Source organism: Salmo salar, chromosome 27 (genome assembly GCF_965601325.2).
Source record: "Salmo salar chromosome 27, fSalSal1, whole genome shotgun sequence".
In the NCBI taxonomy this organism is placed as follows: domain Eukaryota; kingdom Metazoa; phylum Chordata; class Actinopteri; order Salmoniformes; family Salmonidae; genus Salmo; species Salmo salar.
Window position 1 is genome coordinate 7236703 of NC_138317.1, and position 20818 is coordinate 7257520.

Consider the following 20818-nt stretch of genomic DNA (forward strand, 5'->3'; position numbering starts at 1 on the left):
GTCACACAACATTTTTCTCCTTTTTCCTTTCGTATTCTTCATTTATATCACTTTGCTTTTTCTTCCTGTGTCAACACACCATTTGTTTTTGCTTCTTTGTCTGAAGATCACATTTGTAGTGCCCTTTAACAAGCTCAGAAAGATGTATCTCGGCCAACTGGTAGGAGGGCCACCGCTATAGCACAGGACCAGGTAATTAAGGCAATGTAGTGCTAATTTAATGTGTTCTGTACTCGTGGGTGCGACTACACACAACATTTCTTATTTCCCTTGTAAGAATATCGAAACGCTGCAAAAGTAAGGATTGACTAAAGAGATAGCCACACTGAAGCCTTGCACAAACAATGACAACATCAAAGATGGCAGCATTGTGATACAAAGCCAATCCTCCAGAGAGACTTGAGCCTAAATCCAGGGCCTTAGACCACTCTGCCACGCTACCCAGCCCCTTCCTCAAAGTCACACTTTCTCATCTGTTACCTAGGTTTGCTAAGCTCCCATTAATTTCAACCTCTTCTTTTTTCCTTTTTCATTTCATTTTCTTCGTTTATGTCATGTTGCTTTTTCTTCCTGTGCCAACACATCATTTGTTCTTGCTTCTATGTCTGAAGAGCACAATTGTAGAGCACTTTAACAAGCTCAGAAAGGTGGATCTCGGCCAGCTGGTGGGTGTGGCCACCGCTATAGCACAGGACGAGGTAGTTAAGGCAATTTAGTGCTAAAGATGCCAGCAGTGTTATTTCCCTTGTTTGAATATGGAAATGCTACCAAAGTTTTAATTGACCACACTGAAGACGTGCACAAAAAACAAGAAGGATGGCAGCAGTGGGACTCCAACCCACGCCTCCAGAGAAACTGGAGCCTAAATCCTGCACCTTAGACCACTCGGCCACGCTACCCTTCACCGTCAATGACTCCACACTTTGCCATCTGTTACCTAAGCCTGCTAAGCTCCCATTAATATCGGTCTCTTCTTTTTCATTTTTCCTTTTGTGTCCTTCATTTATATCACGTTGCTTTTTCTTCCTGTCTCAACACATTATTTGTTTTGCTGCTATGTCTGAAGAGCACATTTATAGAGCCCTTTAACCTCTCTTGGGTAGGGGGCAGTATTTTCACGTCCGGATGAAAAGTGTGCCCAAAATAAACTGCCTGTTAGTCAGGCCCAGAAGCTAGGATATGCATATAATTGGTAGATTTGGATAGGAAACACTCTAAAGTTTCTAAAACTGATAACATGATGTCTGTGAGTATAACACAACTGATCATTTCTTTGCGTATAAGGGTACCTGAGGTTTGATTATAAACGTTGTTGGACTTGTTTAGATAAGTTTATTGGTAACGTTTGGGATTCATTTTGTATGCATTTTGAAGGAGGGAAACCGGTGGATTATTGAATGAAGCGCGCCAGCTAAACTGAGTTTTTATGGATATAAAGAAGGACTTTATCAAACAAAAGGACCCTTTGTGATGTAACTGGGACCTTTTGGAGTGCCAACAGAAGAAGATCTTCAAAGGTAAGGCATTTATTATATCGCTATTTCTGACTTTCGTGTCGCACCTGCCTGGTTGAAAAATGTTTTTCATGGTTTTGTATGCGGGGCGCTGTCCTCAATTAATCGCATGGTGTGCTTTCGCCGTAAAGCCTTTTTGAAATCTGACACAGAGGCTGGATTAACAAGAAGTTAACCTCTTACATCTAGACGTTCCGCTAGCGGAACACCTGCTCCAATATCCAATGATAGGCGGGGCGCGAATTACAAATTCCTCAAAAATACTAAAAATTTAATTTTTCAAACATATGACTATTTCACAGCATTTTAAAGATAAGACTCTCCTTTATCTAACCACACTGTCCGATTTCAAAAAGGCTTTACAACGAAAGCAAAACATTAGATTATGTCAGCAGAGTACCAAGCCAGAAATAATCAGACACCCATTTTTCAAGCTAGCATATAATGTCACAAAAACCCAGAAGACAGCTAAATGCAGCACTAACCTTTGTTGATCTTCATCAGATGACAACCCTAGGACATTATGTTAAACAATACATGCATGTTTTGTTCAATCAAGTTCATATTTATATCAAAAACCAGCTTTTTACATTAGCATGTGACGTTCAGAACTAGCATACCCCCCGCAAACTTCCAGCGAATTCACTAAGAATTTACTAAATTACTCACGATAAACGTTCACAAAAAGCATAACAATTATTTTAAGAATTATAGCTACAGAACTCCTCTATGCACTCGATATGTCCGATTTTAAAATAGCTTTTTGGTGAAAGCACATTTTGCAATATTCTAAGTACATAGCCCAGGCATCACGGGCTAGCTATTTAGACACCCGGCAAGTTTAGCACTCACCAATATCAGGTTTACTATTATAAAAGTTTGATTACCTTTTGTTGTCTTCGTCAGAATGCACTCCCAGGACTGCTACTTCAATAACAAATGTTGGTTTGGTCCAAAATAATCCATCGTTATATCCGAATAGCGGCGTTTTGTTCGTGCGTCCCAGACACTATCTGAAATGGTAAATCAGGGTCGTGCGCATGGCGCATATCGTGACAAAAAAAATCTAAATATTCCATTATCGTACTTCGAAGCATGTCAACCGCTGTTTAAAATCCATTTTTATGACATTTTTCTCGTAAAAAAGCGATAATATTCCGACCGGGAATCTCCTTTTAGCTAAACAGAGGAAAGTAAACAACGCTTTCGGTCGACGCGGGCACGAGCCTGAGTCTCACAGTACTGTAACCAGCCACTACCCAAACGCGCTACTTTTTTTCAGCCAGAGCCTGCAAAGCCACGATTCAGCTTTTTACCGCCTTCTGACACCCTATGGCAGCCGTAGGAAGTGTCACGGGACAGCTAAGATCCTCACTCTTCAATAAACAGTCAAGAAGAACGACACCTTGTCAGACAGGCCACTTCCTGCCTGAAACCTTGTCAGGTTTTTGCCTGCCAAATGAGTTCTGTTATACTCACAGACACCATTCAAACAGTTTTAGAAACTTTAGGGTGTTTTCTATCCATATGTAATAAGTATATGCATATTCTAGTTACTGGGTAGGAGTGGTAACCAGATTAAATCGGGTACGTTTTTTATCCAGCCGTGAAAATACTGCCCCCTAGCCATAACAGGTTAAGCTTTATTTTGATGTATAATACTTGTATTTTCATGAATGTTAAATATTTATATTTCTGTCATTTGAAATTCGCGCTCTGCAATTTCACCGGATGTTGGCCCGGTGGGACGCTACAGTCCCACATGCCCATAAGAAGTTTTAACAAGCTCAGATAGGCAGATCTCAGCCAACTGGTATGCGGGACCACCGCTACAGCAGAGGACGAGTTAGTTAAGGCAATGTACTGCTAATTCATTGTGTTCTGCACTCGTGGGTTTGACGTCACACAACATTTTCTCCTTTTTCCTTTTGTATTCTTCATTTATATCACGTTGCTTTTTCTTCCTGTGTCAACACACCATTTGTTTTTGCTGCTTTGTCTGAAGATCACATTTGTAGTGCCCTTTAACAATCTCAGAAAGGTGTATCTCGGCCAACTGGTAGGAGGACCACCGCTATAGCACAGGACCAGGTAATTAAGGCAATATAGTGCTAATTCAATGTGTTCTGTACTCGTGGGTGCGACTACACACAACATTTCTTATTTCCCTTGTAAGAATATCGAAACGCTGCAAAAGTATGGATTGACTAAGGAGATAGCCACACTGAAGCCTTGCACGAACAATGACAACATCAAAGATGTCAGCATTGTGATACAAAGCCAATCCTCCAGAGAGACTTGAGCCTAGATCCAGGGCCTTAGACCACTCTGCCACGCTACCCAGCCCTTTCCTCAAAGTCACACTTTCTCATCTGTTACCTAGGTTTGCTAAGCTCCCATTAATTTCAACCTCTTCTTTTTTCCTTTTTCATTTCATTTTCTTCGTTTATGTCATGTTGCTTTTTCTTCCTGTGCCAACACATCATTTGTTCTTGCTTCTATGTCTGAAGAGCACATTTGTAGAGCACTTTAACAAGCTCAGAAAGGTGGATCTCGGCCAGCTGGTGGGTGTGGCCACCGCTATAGCACAGGACGAGGTAGTTAAGGCAAGTTAGTGCTAAAGATGCCAGCGTTGTTATTTCCCTTGTTTGAATATGGAAATGCTACCAAAGTATTAATTGACCACACTGAAGACGTGCACAAAAAACAGGGATGATGGCAGCAGAGGGATTCCAACCCACGCCTCCAGAGAGACTGGAGCCTACATCCAGCGCCTTAGACCACTCGGCCATGCTACCCTTCACCGTCAATGACCCCACAATTTGCCATCTGTTACCTAAGCCTGCTAAGCTCCCATTAATATCGGTCTCTTCTTTTTCATTTTTCCTTTTGTGTCCTTCATTTATATCACGTTGCTTTTTCTTCCTGTCTCAACACATTATTTGTTTTGCTGCTATGTCTGAAGAGCACATTTATAGAGCCCTTTAACCTCTCTTGGGTAGGGGGCAGTATTTTCACGTCCGGATGAAAAGCGTGCCCAAAATAAACTGCCTGTTACTCAGGCCCAGAAGCTAGGATATGCATATAATTGGTAGATTTGGATAGGAAACACTCTAAAGTTTCTAAAACTGATAACATGATGTCTGTGAGTATAACACAACTGATCATTTCTTTGCGTATAAGGGTACCTGAGGTTTGATTATAAACGTTGTTGGACTTGTTTGGATAAGTTTATTGGTAACGTTTGGGATTCATTTTGTATGCATTTTGAAGGAGGGAAACCGGTGGATTATTGAATGAAGCGCGCCAGCTAAACTGAGTTTTTATGGATATAAAGAAGGACTTTATCGAACAAAAGGACCCTTTGTGATGTAACTGGGACCTTTTGGAGTGCCAACAGAAGAAGATCTTCAAAGGTAAGGCATTTATTATATCGCTATTTCTGACTTTCGTGTCGCACCTGCCTGGTTGAAAAACGTTTTTCATGTTTTTGTATGCGGGGCGCTGTCCTCAATTAATCGCATGGTGTGCTTTCGCCGTAAAGCCTTTTTGAAATCTGACACAGCGGCTGGATTAACAAGAAGTTAAGCTTTATTTTGATGTATAATACTTGTATTTTCATGAATGTTAAATATTTATATTTCTGTCATTTGAAATTCGCGCTCTGCAATTTCACCGGATGTTGGCCCGGTGGGACGCTACAGTCCCACATGCCCATAAGAAGTTTTAACAAGCTCAGATAGGCAGATCTCAGCCAACTGGTATGCGGGACCACCGCTACAGCAGAGGACGAGTTAGTTAAGGCAATGTACTGCTAATTCATTGTGTTCTGCACTCGTGGGTTTGACGTCACACAACATTTTCTCCTTTTTCCTTTTGTATTCTTCATTTATATCACGTTGCTTTTTCTTCCTGTGTCAACACACCATTTGTTTTTGCTGCTTTGTCTGAAGATCACATTTGTAGTGCCCTTTAACAATCTCAGAAAGGTGTATCTCGGCCAACTGGTAGGAGGACCACCGCTATAGCACAGGACCAGGTAATTAAGGCAATATAGTGCTAATTCAATGTGTTCTGTACTCGTGGGTGCGACTACACACAACATTTCTTATTTCCCTTGTAAGAATATCGAAACGCTGCAAAAGTATGGATTGACTAAGGAGATAGCCACACTGAAGCCTTGCACGAACAATGACAACATCAAAGATGTCAGCATTGTGATACAAAGCCAATCCTCCAGAGAGACTTGAGCCTAGATCCAGGGCCTTAGACCACTCTGCCACGCTACCCAGCCCTTTCCTCAAAGTCACACTTTCTCATCTGTTACCTAGGTTTGCTAAGCTCCCATTAATTTCAACCTCTTCTTTTTTCCTTTTTCATTTCATTTTCTTCGTTTATGTCATGTTGCTTTTTCTTCCTGTGCCAACACATCATTTGTTCTTGCTTCTATGTCTGAAGAGCACATTTGTAGAGCACTTTAACAAGCTCAGAAAGGTGGATCTCGGCCAGCTGGTGGGTGTGGCCACCGCTATAGCACAGGACGAGGTAGTTAAGGCAAGTTAGTGCTAAAGATGCCAGCGTTGTTATTTCCCTTGTTTGAATATGGAAATGCTACCAAAGTATTAATTGACCACACTGAAGACGTGCACAAAAAACAGGGATGATGGCAGCAGAGGGATTCCAACCCACGCCTCCAGAGAGACTGGAGCCTACATCCAGCGCCTTAGACCACTCGGCCATGCTACCCTTCACCGTCAATGACCCCACAATTTGCCATCTGTTACCTAAGCCTGCTAAGCTCCCATTAATATCGGTCTCTTCTTTTTCATTTTTCCTTTTGTGTCCTTCATTTATATCACGTTGCTTTTTCTTCCTGTCTCAACACATTATTTGTTTTGCTGCTATGTCTGAAGAGCACATTTATAGAGCCCTTTAACCTCTCTTGGGTAGGGGGCAGTATTTTCACGTCCGGATGAAAAGCGTGCCCAAAATAAACTGCCTGTTACTCAGGCCCAGAAGCTAGGATATGCATATAATTGGTAGATTTGGATAGGAAACACTCTAAAGTTTCTAAAACTGATAACATGATGTCTGTGAGTATAACACAACTGATCATTTCTTTGTGTATAAGGGTACCTGAGGTTTGATTATAAACGTTGTTGGACTTGTTTGGATAAGTTTATTGGTAGCGTTTGGGATTCATTTTGTATGCATTTTGAAGGAGGGAAACCGGTGGATTATTGAATGAAGCGCGCCAGCTAAACTGAGTTTTTATGGATATAAAGAAGGACTTTATCGAACAAAAGGACCCTTTGTGATGTAACTGGGACCTTTTGGAGTGCCAACAGAAGAAGATCTTCAAAGGTAGGGCATTTATTATATCGCTATTTCTGACTGTCGTGACGCACCTGCCTGGTTGAAAAATGTTTTCCATGTTTTTGTATGCGGGGCGCTGTCCTCAATTAATCGCATGGTGTGCTTTCGCCGTAAAGCCTTTTTGAAATCTGACACAGCGGCTGGATTAACAAGAAGTTAAGCTTTATTTTGATGTATAATACTTGTATTTTCATGAATGTTAAATATTTATATTTCTGTAATTTGAAATTCGCGCTCTGCAATTTCACCGGATGTTGGCCAGGTGGGACGCTACAGTCCCACATGCCCATAAGAAGTTTTAACAAGCTCAGATAGGCAGATCTCAGCCAACTGGTTTGCGGGGCCACCGCTACAGCAGAGGACGAGTTAGTTAAGGCAATGTGCTGCTAATTCATTGTGTTCTGCACTCGTGGGTTTGACGTCACACAACATTTTCCTCCTTTTTCCTTTTGTATTCTTCATTTATATCACTTTGCTTTTTCTTCCTGTGTCAACACACCATTTGTTTTTGCTGCTTTGTCTGAAGATCACATTTGTAGTGCCCTTTAACAAGCTCAGAAAGGTGTATCTCGGCCAACTGGTAGGAGGGCCACCGCTATAGCACAGGACCAGGTAAGGCAATGTAGTGCTAATTCAATGTGTTCTGTACTCGTGGGTGCGACTACACACAACATTTCTTATTTCCCTTGTAAGAATATCGAAACGCTGCAAAAGTATGGATTGACTAAAGAGATAGCCACACTGAAGCCTTGCACGAACAATGACAACATCAAAGATGGCAGCATTGTGATACAAAGCCAATCCTCCAGAGAGACTTGAGCCTAAATCCAGGGCCTTAGACCACTCTGCCACGCTACCCAGCCCCTTCCTCAAAGTCACACTTTGTCATCTGTTACCTAGGTTTGCTAAGCTCCCATTAATTTCAACCTCTTCTTTTTTCCTTTTTCATTTCATTTTCTTCGTTTATGTCATGTTGCTTTTTCTTCCTGTGCCATCACATCATTTGTTCTTGCTTCTATGTCTGAAGAGCACATTTGTAGAGCACTTTAACAAGCTCAGAAAGGTGGATCTCGGCCAGCTGGTGGGTGTGGCCACCGCTATAGCACAGGACGAGGTAGTTAAGGCAATTTAGTGCTAAAGATGCCAGCGGTGTTATTTCCCTTGTTTGAATATGGAAATGCTACCAAAGTTTTAATTGACCACACTGAAGACGTGAACAAAAAAAACAAGAATGATGGCAGCAGTGGGATTCGAACCCACGCCTCCAGAGAGACTGGAGCCTAAATCCAGCGCCTTAGACCACTCGGCCACGCTACCCTTCACCGCCAATGACCCCACACTTTGCCATCTGTTACCTAAGCCTGCTAAGCTCCCATTAATATCGCTCTCTTCTTTTTCATTTTTCCTTTTGTGTCCTTCATTTATATCACGTTGCTTTTTCTTCCTGTCTCAACACATTATTTGTTTTGCTGCTATGTCTGAAGAGCACATTTATAGAGCCCTTTAACCTCTCTTGGGTAGGGGGCAGTATTTTCACGTCCGGATGAAAAGCGTGCCCAAAATAAACTGCCTGTTACTCAGGCCCAGAAGCTAGGATATGCATATAATTGGTAGATTTGGATAGGAAACACTCTAAAGTTTCTACAACTGATAACATGATGTCTGTGAGTATAACACAACTGATCATTTCTTTGCGTATAAGGGTACCTGAGGTTTGATTATAAACGTTGTTGGACTTGTTTGGATAAGTTTATTGGTAACGTTTGGGATTCATTTTGTATGCATTTTGAAGGAGGGAAACCGGTGGATTATTGAATGAAGCGCGCCAGCTAAACTGAGTTTTTATGGATATAAAGAAGGACTTTATCGAACAAAAGGACCCTTTGTGATGTAACTGGGACCTTTTGGAGTGCCAACAGAAGAAGATCTTCAAAGGTAAGGCATTTATTATATCGCTATTTCTGACTTTCGTGTCGCACCTGCCTGGTTGAAAAACGTTTTTCATGTTTTTGTATGCGGGGCGCTGTCCTCAATTAATCGCATGGTGTGCTTTCGCCGTAAAGCCTTTTTGAAATCTGACACAGCGGCTGGATTAACAAGAAGTTAAGCTTTATTTTGATGTATAATACTTGTATTTTCATGAATGTTAAATATTTATATTTCTGTCATTTGAAATTCGCGCTCTGCAATTTCACCGGATGTTGGCCCGGTGGGACGCTACAGTCCCACATGCCCATAAGAAGTTTTAACAAGCTCAGATAGGCAGATCTCAGCCAACTGGTATGCGGGACCACCGCTACAGCAGAGGACGAGTTAGTTAAGGCAATGTACTGCTAATTCATTGTGTTCTGCACTCGTGGGTTTGACGTCACACAACATTTTTCTCCTTTTTCCTTTTGTATTCTTCATTTATATCACGTTGCTTTTTCTTCCTGTGTCAACACACCATTTGTTTTTGCTTCTTTGTCTGAAGATCACATTTGTAGTGCCCTTTAACAAGCTCAGAAAGGTGTATCTCGGCCAACTGGTAGGAGGGCCACCGCTATAGCACAGGACCAGGTAATTAAGGCAATGTAGTGCTAATTCAATGTGTTCTGTACTCGTGGGTGCGACTACACACAACATTTCTTATTTCCCTTGTAAGAATATCGTGCAGTAAATGTGTTCTCAATTCAATACGATGTGCATTTACTATACATATAGCCAATATAGCTATTAAACCCATGTTCAGTGACTGTAATCTGTGACGCAAGTGGCCTAATATGTTTGTGACGTTCCATGGAACCCATGGTATTCTTTAAAACTAGATTCTGATTTGCTTGCAGGTCATTCTACAGTGTACATTTTAAATGAAAACGTGCTTTTATATCAGTGTTACAGATTCACATTACCGAGCGTGTCTCAACCCGTACCGCGCTTTTATCTGCCTAAAGGTATCTTCACGCACGACTGGATAGGCCTTTTGGATACGCTTGTCCATGGTAAGGATATGCGTCAAGCTATAGCCTACTTTTAATGTTTTAGTTCCGAACTCAAGTTACTCCAGTCAAGTGATTAAATCGTAAAAGTTAGTTGTTTTGACTGAGCAGTCCAATGGCCAATGCGGTTTTTGGACTATGAGATCCTCTGATATATACTATGATGAGCCAATAACATGCATAGATTATGCATTAGGCATTGCACAAGTCAGTGTCTAGGTCAGAATATAAAGTTGCTACTTCCGTCAACTCAAGTTATTCAAGTCAAGTGATTAATTTTGTTTTGACTGTCAAAACAAATAACTTTGATGGAATATTCCAAATTACAATGGCAATTATGCATCACAAATTCACAATATTACTTGTATTTCAATGATTCACCCAGGCCCAAGACATAAAGTCGCCTGAAAGCTGTGTAGCAATCATTCCATTGCTGACTCATAGGATGGTAATCACATACATGATTGGCTTAATCTAGAATCATGGATACCTTTCATGTGAGTACTCTCACACCAGATTTTTTTACATACCTCAGAAGGAAGATACCTCAATATCTGGAAGCACTGTCTCATGTACAATTGTTAATGCTATCTCTGAAATGTCTAACAAAATGTTGACCTGATCATTATATCAAGACCTTCTCATCACAAGTTGGAACTAGTGGTCAACATTGGGGCAATGCATCCCAAAATAACAGGGGCCAATATTTTCATGGCGGTAAGCACTACACTTCTGATGGGTTTAAAGATTGTATTACATTAACTAAAAGTGATTAAGTAAACCCCAGCTGTTATTCTTTTCACAGGGAAGGACAATCCCCATTATGCCATGAATGTTTCATTGCTGAACAACCATAGATATTTTTCCTCTAATTTGGCTCCCATTCCTCCAACAGTGAGCAAGACCTGCCAGCAGAGCTCACTGGAGCAGGGAGACATCCCGTCATAATTTTGGCGCCTTACAAAGTACACTTTTTTCTTCTAAATACCACTATAGTAACATCTTCTGCACAAAGTGACATTCCTAATAAGATTGGTGTTAAGTGAGAGAGAATCCTAAAGATGGCCCAATGGGTATGGTCTGAAGCCTCTCGTCATCTCAGTATGTTGAACCACCTGATTTCTTGCAGGCTTGAGATTCAGATCCTGCTGAACGATGTTAAGCAGTCGATTAACCACATGCAGGGGATGCTGAACACCATGCAGGGGCAGTGTATTGACTTGCAGACTGCCATATCTAAGGTAGTGTCAGATGAGTCTCAGATACAGAAGAATAAGTCTATGATGGTATGGTGATAGTGATTGAGATGGTGATTATAATAATGATGACTAGCGGTACCCCACCCTACGGGCGGTAAATCATTGGATCTGATTTATTCAATTCAATCGTAGAACATTCTGACATTTCTGACTCGCTAACTCGTTATGGAATGATGATTTCAAGTTTCCCACTTGTGAAGTATCAGAATCAACCAGTTGGAAGCTCTACACTAATAACTTACATTCATTTTAACTCTGAGGTTCCAAGTTTCCGATGGCATGTGAATGCGTCATTAATTGCCATGGTAATTTTGAATGTTCAGTCAGTGAGTATTATGGGTAATTGTCCTACATACTTACATGAAATGCTGTAGTAACAGTGCCATTCCAAACACAATAAATGTGAAAATTAACAAAGTTACAAAATATTGGTAAAGTGAAGAAAATCAGCTCAAAATTGTAGGAGGAAATGCCCCTGCAGCAGGGAGTCTTACGGTATTATAATATATTGTAGATAACTTTAATATAATTTGTGTATTTACATTATCAGTACACATACAAATGAAAGTATATGCTAGGGATTAATCTACACTGAGTGAACAAAACATTAAGAACACTTTCCTATTGCGTTGCAATTTAACAATTGAATTTAATAAGGGATTATAGCTTTCACCTGATTAGTCTATGTCACGGAAAGAGAAGGTGTTCTTAATGTTTAACACACTCAGTGTATGTGTCAATTATGTTATAGATTCTAAGTGGTTGATTTTTTATCTTTTTATTGACTATATGCTCTACATTATACCTGCAGATCATCACAGCAGCCGAAGTTGCTGTGCAGAGAGAGGAGATCGTCCGAGCATCAGGCCTCATCCCGTCACAGAGGGAGGGGATCCTCCAAACAGCCAGTGTCCCTGCACAGAGGGAGGGAATCCTCCAAACAGCCAGTGTCCCTGCACAGAGGGAGGGAATCCTCCAAACAGCCAGTGTCCCTGCACAGAGGGAGGGGATCCTCCAAACAGCCAGTGTCCCTGCACAGAGGGAGGGGATCCTCCAAACAGCCAGTGTCCCTGCACAGAGGGAGGGAATCCTCCAAACAGCCAGTGTCCCTGCACAGAGGGAGGGGATCCTCCAAACAGCCAGTGTCCCTGCACAGAGGGAGGGGATCCTCCAAACAGCCAGCATCAATGCACAGCGGGAGGAGATCCTCCGATAATGAGGCCTCATCCCTGCTCACAGGGAGGGGATTGTCCCAAAGGCTAGTGTTCCTGCTGAGAGGGAGGAGATCCTCCGAGCATCAGGCCTCATCCCTGCACAAAGGGAGGGGATTCTCCAAACATCAAGTGTCCCTGCACCGAGGGAGGAGGTCCTCCCTGCAGAGAGAGAGGGGATTCTCCGAGCAGCTAGCATCAATGCACAGAGGGAGGAGATCCTCCAAGCATCAGGCCTCATCCCTGCACATAGGGAGGGGATCCTCCGAGCATCAGGCCTCATCCTGTCACAGAGAGAGGGGATTCTTCCAGCAGCTTCTATCACTGCTCGGAAGAAGAAGATCCTCAGAGCATCACACCTCACCCCTGCACAAAGGGAGTTGATCATCCTGATGGCCAGTGTCACTGCGCAGAGGAAGGGAATCTTCCCAAAGGCTGGTGTCCCTGCAGAGAGGGAGGAGATCTTCCTCACAACCAGTGTCCCTGTGAAGAATGGAAACAATCATCCACAACCACCCCCCCCCCCCCATCATCCCCATGGTGGCACCACTGTGGAAATGGGATGGTGGAACGTGTACTCCACCTGTGGATTTCTATTCCAAGAGAAGAGGTCACTTAACCTTATCTAATTAGTAAAGAAATTACCATTGTGATAGCGTGAGAATAAATTGTGATAGATTAAATGTATGGCTCATGTGAGTGTATAGGTGTAATACTTTCATGCATTTTCTACATACAACAGGTTTAGCTCCATTTTACTTTTACATTTTAGTCATTTAGCAGACGCTCTTATCCAGAGCGACTAACAGTAGTGAGTGTATACATTTTCATACTCCGGTGAATCTCTCCAGGATTTCGCATGGATTTATTTGCTATTAGCTGATAAATATGCTAGATTTTGCAGCGACATTTATGACATTTTGCATAGCCATATGCAATTGTTTTGTCCAATTTGTTGCAAAAATGCGCTGACAAGGGAAAAAACTGTGTTGACGTCTGGCTTGATTGAACCATATTATGCAGTAAATGTGCGGTGATTGGTTGAAATTGCGAGCCCTCTTTTTGTACTGTGGTAATGGGTCAGTTCTATGCGATAATATTGTGATGAAGTGATTATTTTATGCAGAAATGGTTTGGTGAATGGTCAAATTTGTAAGCCCTCACATAATATGCAGGGAATTGTTGATTTTGCAACCAAAACAATGCGATCACAGAGTCCTGGAGTAACCTCCTAGTAATCCCTGTGACTGCGTGTAGGTTAAGATTGGGTTGTAACAGTATCAGAGCGAGACGTTTCTATCTGTCAGCTTGTAATTGTTCTGTGTGGTGACATGAGCAGAGTGGCCTGACTTCTCCCACTTATTACAGATGTCCGACTTAGATATGTTGAGCATCCTGCTATGATGTCCATCACCAAGCCGGAACACTCCGATGCCAACCCTCAGAGCCAGACTGGCAGCCGGCTGGTGGCTGAGCCCGAGACCCCTGCTGTTCACAATAACAGTGGAGGCTGGCTCAGCTGGGTCTTTGGGAGTGGAAGAGTTAATAAGAAGGAGGTTCATCTACCTGAGGACAAAGACAGATCTGTAAGGAACTGGTTATTAACACTTTATTCTATGTAGAGACAATTGAGTGGATAAAAAAAAAAAAAATTGTGGCTTGCTTCACATTGCTAATATCTTCTTCCTCAGATTGTCTGGGATCCAACTCTGCACAGATGGGTTAACAAAACTGAGCCCAAGGCTGACATACACACTTAAATTCAATGAAATTAAAATCAGTGAACAACCATTGTATTTCAACTGTGATAATATTACTAACAATTTGGAAAATGTGTTGATGTGTTTTACAGAACAAGTGTGTACCACCACCTCCACCGATGGGAACATATGGATATCAGGGGAACACTGGCAGTGTCCCCAAAGGAGTCAATCCTTACTCTATGAAAGCAGGTGAATATTGCTTTAGAATACATGTGGTTTAACCAAGACTGTGTCAGCCGATCATAGATGTCCCTGGTGGTCTCCTGCTAACACCTTTCCCACTACCAGCAGGTCTAAGGGGCAGCAGATACCCTACAATGCATTACAATGATGGGACCAACTCAAAGCCTCCAAGCCATGGGCCTGGACTGCTTCCTAGACAGCTCTCTGGCTTGCTCCCTCCTTCACACTTTGACCTCATGGCACCAATGGTTGTGCCACCTGACACTCTACCCTACTGAGGTATGACTGGAAAATCCTTCCAAATTGTATCCATTCATCATTAACTGAGATTTTACTTTAACATAGCAAATGGCTGAAGTAGCAAGGATGTTAACTATTTTTTATTTTTGCCAACAGGGCATTTGCCCAGAGTGGATTTGCCATACTGTAACGGCTGTCTGAAGAAGTAGACCAAGGCGCAGCGTGTTGATTGCTCATATTTAATTGAGACACTTTGAACAAAACAAGAAAATACCAGCCAAACAGTTCTGTTAGGCATAACAAAACACTAAACAGAAATTAACTACCCACAAACCCCAAAGGAAAACAGGCTGCCTAAGTATGACTCCCAATCAGCGACAACGATGTACAGCTGTCCCTGATTGAGAGCCATACCAGGCCAAAAACAAAGAAATACAAAGCATAGAAAAAAGGACATAGAATGACCACCCAAATCACACCCTGACCAAACCTAAATAGAGACATAAAAAAGGCTCTCTCAGGTCAGGGCGTGACACATACATAGATTTTTTCAGCATTAAAAAACTTCAGCATTAAAAATGTATTAAAAGATGATCTTTTAATTAAATCTCTCCTTTGTGTCCTCATGTTCACATTAATTTGATGTGTTCTATCATCATTTACAATGCTTATTGCTTCTGCATTGCTATACGTTACAGGCAAGTATATATTATACACATATATTTTATTTTAGACATTAGAAAAACATTTTGGATTTCCTACATTTACTTACTGTACAGACAAGTATATTTTATGCACATAAAAAAAAAAAATATATATATATATATATAATTATTTTATGTATTCCTTAGACAGAAGTAAATATATTTAGATGCATTTTGAATTCCTAAATGTCAATATTTTTATTTTCTGTGTCACGTGTTTATGCCCATTTATGTACATCCTGTATACGTTACCCTTCCAATGAGCTTATCATATAAACTACAATGCGAAAAGTACGGTTTACTTCACTTTTAATCATGTCAGCACAGGTAACAGCCGTTTAGTCTTTCTTTAGTTTTTCATTCTTACTCTTCCCAATTCACTTAAACAATATTTCTTTATTTCCCATGGGCTTCACCAGAGTACCCCCTAGTGGCTGGAATACAAGTGTATTAAGCCCCTTACAACACCCCCCTGCAAAAACGAAATGTTGCCCCAAACATTTCACTGACCTCAAAACAAACAGAAGATGTAAGTACTGGTCATGAGAACAACGGAGAAACTGGCCTAACAGCCATATAACTATCTAGACATGTCCAGTCTGCCTTATGGGCAAAAACGCAACCCCCACTAAACATTATCACACTGTGATTAGTAAAGGTAAACAAGAAAATATATACACATCAGAACATCTCTAGTTGGTATCCTGATAAGAGCTTGGCAGCCCTAAAGTGTTATAGGTTAGAATGTCTCTGGGCCTCCTCTGCCGGTCTGAACGGCGGGGCAAGGTCATGGGTGACCCCAATGAATCAGTGTCCACTTCATCATGAGATGATTGAGTCTCTGAGCCCTCAGCTGTTTTCATATTTACCCCTGTCCTCTCCGGGCTCTCTCTGAGGACTGGCTGGCACTCCTTCACAGTGAAGTTTCTATCAGTCTGACGCCATTCCTCACTATTAAAGAAAATTAAAAATAAAAAATAAAAAATGCATGACATGTATGTCTGCATAAGAGCGTCTGCTAAATGACTAAAATGTAAAATGTAAAATGATTATCTGATACTAGTTGTGTGCTATTCTGTCTGCTCTCTTCATCCCTACGTGGCCTATTGATGAATACTGGATAAGAATCCTCATCTGAGCACTCAGACTCAGCGCTCTCCCCATTTTGCTGATTTTGCTGGGGTGGTTCTCTTCTCCACAGACATCTCCTGGGTATTTCAACAGGTTCCTCAAATGGTAGGGAATTACATGACATGAGCATATTGCGATGCAGAACCCGGGCCCTGCCTGTGCCCCTCTCGGGTTTGACCTCAGACAGGGCTCTTATCACCTTTCCTGGTTACCACCACACGTATTTGGTCCTCCCAGTGTAATCTTAGCTTTCCCGGCCCCCCACGTTCTGACATGTTCCTCACCAGTACACGATCCCCTGGGACCAGAACCGAACTCCTTTTCTTCCGATCTTAGTAGGCTTTTCCCTTTGCTGTTGATTTCTCCATGTTTCTACTGGCGATGTCATAGGCTTCCGCCATCTGTTGCTGCCACTTCTTAGCACAATACTGGTATGATTTCTCCTGTTCCTTTATCTGTAACCCAAAGACAAGGTCAAGAGGTTGCAGTGGAGCCCTTCCAAACAGCAGGAAATACGGTGAGAACCCAGTAGCATCAATGGTGGTACAATTATATGCATGAATGACCTTGTTCAGATAATCACCCCAGTTGGCCTTTTTCTCTTCATCTAGTGTGCGCAACATTGACAACAGTGTATGGTTAAATCTCAGATTCCCCTGTGGATGATATGGAGAGGTTCTGGAATTGGCTATTCCCGTACAGTTCTGCAAGGCTCTGAATAACTGATTTTCAAACTCTCTTCCCTGATCATGATGGATTTTTGACACAAAGCCAAACTTTGGGAAAAAAATCATCGAAAAGCTTTTTTGCTGTAGTTTTCCCAGACTTATTTCTGGTGGGGTAGGCTTGTGCAAATTTTGTAAAGTTATCTAAAATAACTCAAATGTACTCGTAGCCCCCTCTGCTTTTCTCCAAATGCACATAGTCAATTGAAATCATCTGGAAAGGAGCTGTAGCTCGTACATGTTGCATTGGGGCCCTAGTTATTACACTGGGTTTCTTTGGTTTGAATCACTTAAACACATTGGTGATAAAGTGTTCAATGTCATGTTGCATGCGCGGCCAATAAAAGCATTCTCGTGCTCAGTTCAACACTCTTTCTGTTCCTAGATGGGCCATTTCAGTGTGAAAGTACTTGTAAATCAGTGTTCTATACTGACTTGGTACCACAACTTGTGTCCTTTTTGTTGTTTTCCTTTGTAATAATCAATCTGGTGAGACATGGAGCCTGTTCCACTCTTGCAGTAAATGTTTGACTTTGTATGACTCTTGTTGACATTCTGTTGGTTTAGGCTTAGTCCTTTGACTTTTCAGTTCCAAGATTCTCGATACAGCCGCATCCTTTAACTGAGCCTGCATGATATCGTGTGGAGACAGTCAGTCGGTCTGTAACTGTTCCCCCCCACCATGACAGCTCATCTTGCACTGATGGCCTTAGTGTGACCGTGGATATCCACATTACACAGTCATTCTGCTCTCTGAACATTATTGAGTGTTGCTTTTACCATTTCAAGTGAGTGTTTCTCAGTGCATTCTTCCATGTAATGTTCAACATTTTCTCCATTCCTCAGTTATGATGGATACCTGAGCCCCTGTGTCTTTACACCCTCCATATAACACCACACTTTACATTTTTTACCAATGAGCTGTGCTATATTACATTGTCCTGTGGTTGCTGGGGTAGTTGGCCGCCACTCTCTCTGTGTCATGGGAAAAGGGGAGTTGTGGTCAGTCTTGCAAGCAGTCTTACATGTAGGTTGGTGCTGTTTCCAATGATCCTGTTGGCACACTTTGGAACAATAGGCAGCTTTATGACACAATAAACACAATGAACACAACTCTGAGATTCTCTCTACCTTTGCACTGCAGCCACTGCAACACTGGATGGAACTAGATGTATCTGAGGTCACTCCCCGTTCCATGGTTGTGACCCCCAGGCGTTTCGCGATGGATGTGTGTTGCCCCTGATCCTCTACTGCCCAATGGCTATCACTGCCACATTTGTAGCAATGATGGCAAGTCTGTTGACCAGTCTCATAACAACTTTTGCATTGTCTTTTCTCCCTGTTGGTTGGACTTGGTTTTCTGTTGGAGCGATTCCTAACTGAACTGTCACCCTGGCCCTACACTGACTGTACTAATGAGGCAACCTGACAGGTCAGTTGTTTGTTTGCTTCATTGCTCGCATCAATTTTACTCAGGAGAGGATTATATTTCTTTTGTTTTTGGACTGTGGTCTGTGAGGGCTCTGCCTGTTCACATTCCTTTCCTCTATCCCCTTCATCCTGACTCTATACTGCGTTCACTCGTGTGAGTGTGAACTTACGGGAAATCCTGGCCTTTTGCATGCGTTCGCTTTCATTGCCCTGGGCAATTAGCATTTTCTCAAGCAACAGTTCATCACTGGTGTTAATATTCTGGAGATGCACTCTCATCTCTGCCCTGACATTATCATTTGTTAATCCTGTAACAATGGCCTGCAGGCATTGACTCTTGACTAACTCTGTGCCATATTTCAGTCCTGATTGGGCACGAGCTGAGGCTGATAACACTTTCTGTCTCAGGTCAAAGACTCGGACTAGGAAGTCCAAGGCAGACTCCCGACTCTTGTGTTGCTATAGTCAACTTGTGATACAGTTCAGTAGCATCCTTCTCTGCATAATGTGTCCTCAAGATTTGCCTTAGTGTGTAGAGTGTCATGTCTGTTTTTCCCTCCAGATAACTCATCATCTTAAGCCCTGGGCTCACAGCTCTGATTACTGCTTCTATGATTTCTAATTCATGGTAGCCTTTTCTCCGTCCATTTTCAATATGATGTTCTAGGCTGCTGAAGCTGAGCTTATCTTTTTGATTCTGATCTCCGATCTGTCCATGAACTTTAAAGTCTTTATAACTGGACATACTCATTCCATTCTCTCTCTGTGGCGGGTGCCTTTCTGGAGCTGAGACCACTTCTCTGCTGGGTTCCTCTTCTTTTCATTCTGCCGCAGCTCCCGTCTCTCTGCTGGGTTCGCTGTCCACTTGCCTCGATGGCGCCGACTGGCTGGGACTTGTAGGCAGACTTTCACAGTATCCTCAAGAGTCCGATATTCCTTTGATTTCGTCTTTCAGTTGAAGCAGCCAAGACATTGCCTCATCCTCTGATTCCATTAAATCCTCCTTCTCACCGTAATCTTCCATCAATTTGCGCCGCAAAGCGATATGGCTCTTTCCTTTTATTTCAGTCATCTACACCTCCTATTCCACAATGTACACACAAGTGCTGTAAATTGTCCTCAGTTAAAGTCCATAAACTCTGTTCGATTTCATCCAACAGCGTTTCCCTCTCTCGACTCATATTGTCCTACTCATGTGGCAACAACGACAATGCAGGCAATGGCAAGATAGCTACACTCCGTTAGGTGGTTAGCCTGCTAACGTTAGCTAGCTAGCTACTCTCCCAATGTCTCTCACTCGTTGTCCGTTCCAGGAATATGGGCCGGTGCTCATATGAAAATAAATCTCAGCGGTGCCTCCAAATTTGTTACCCTTCCAATGAGCTTATCATATAAACTACAAGGCGAAAAGTACGGTTTACTTCACTTTTAACTAGTATAGGCTATGTGGGACACCCGCTGTACAGCCAGTGAAATAGCAGGGCGGCAAATTCAAAACAACAAAAATCTCATAAATCAAATTTCTCAAACATACAACTATTATACATAATTTTAAAGATAAGATTCTTCTTAATCTAACCACAGTGTCCGATTTCTAAAAGGCTTAACGGCGAAAGCAAAACATTAGATTATGTTAGGACATTGCCTTGACAAGAAAAACCACACAGCCATTTTCCAAGCTAGGAGAGGCGTCACAAAAACCAGAAATACAGCTAAAATGAATCACTAACCTTTGATGATTTTCATCAGATGACACTCCCAGGACTCAATGTTACAAAATACATGTATGTTTTGTTCGATAAAGTTCATATTTATGTCCATAAACCCCATTTTACATTGGCGCATGATGTTCAGAAAATGTATTCCCACCAAACCTTCCGGTGAATGAGCACATCAATTTACAGAAATACTCATCATAAACGTTGATAAACTTTACAACAGTTATTGAAAGAATTATAGATATACTACTCCTTAATGCAACCGCTGTGTCAGATTTTAAAATAGCTTTTCGGCGAAAGCACATTTTTCAATATTCTGAGTACAGAGCTCAGCCATCAAAGCAAGCTATACAGTTACCCGCCAAGTTCTGGAGTCAACTAAACTCAGAATTAGTATTATAAAATCTTCCCTTACCTTTGCTGATCTTCATCGGAATGCAGTCCCAGGACTCCCATTTCCACAAGAAATGTTATTATTGTTCGAAATACTCCATATTTATGTCCAAATACCTCCATTTTGTTTGTGCGTTCAGGTCACTAATACAAAGGCATAACGCGAGAGCGCAGAACCAGAGACGAAAAGTC

At 41.9% G+C, this 20818-nt stretch overlaps 1 non-coding gene across 1 annotated transcript; it reads right to left on the reverse strand.

Moving 5' to 3' along the window:
* Nucleotides 1-8125: 8125 nt before the first annotated feature.
* trnal-uag (transfer RNA leucine (anticodon UAG)) lies at nucleotides 8126-8207 on the reverse strand. The gene has a single exon. It is a non-coding gene; the product is annotated as a tRNA-Leu (tRNA).
* Nucleotides 8208-20818: the final 12611 nt, after the last annotated feature.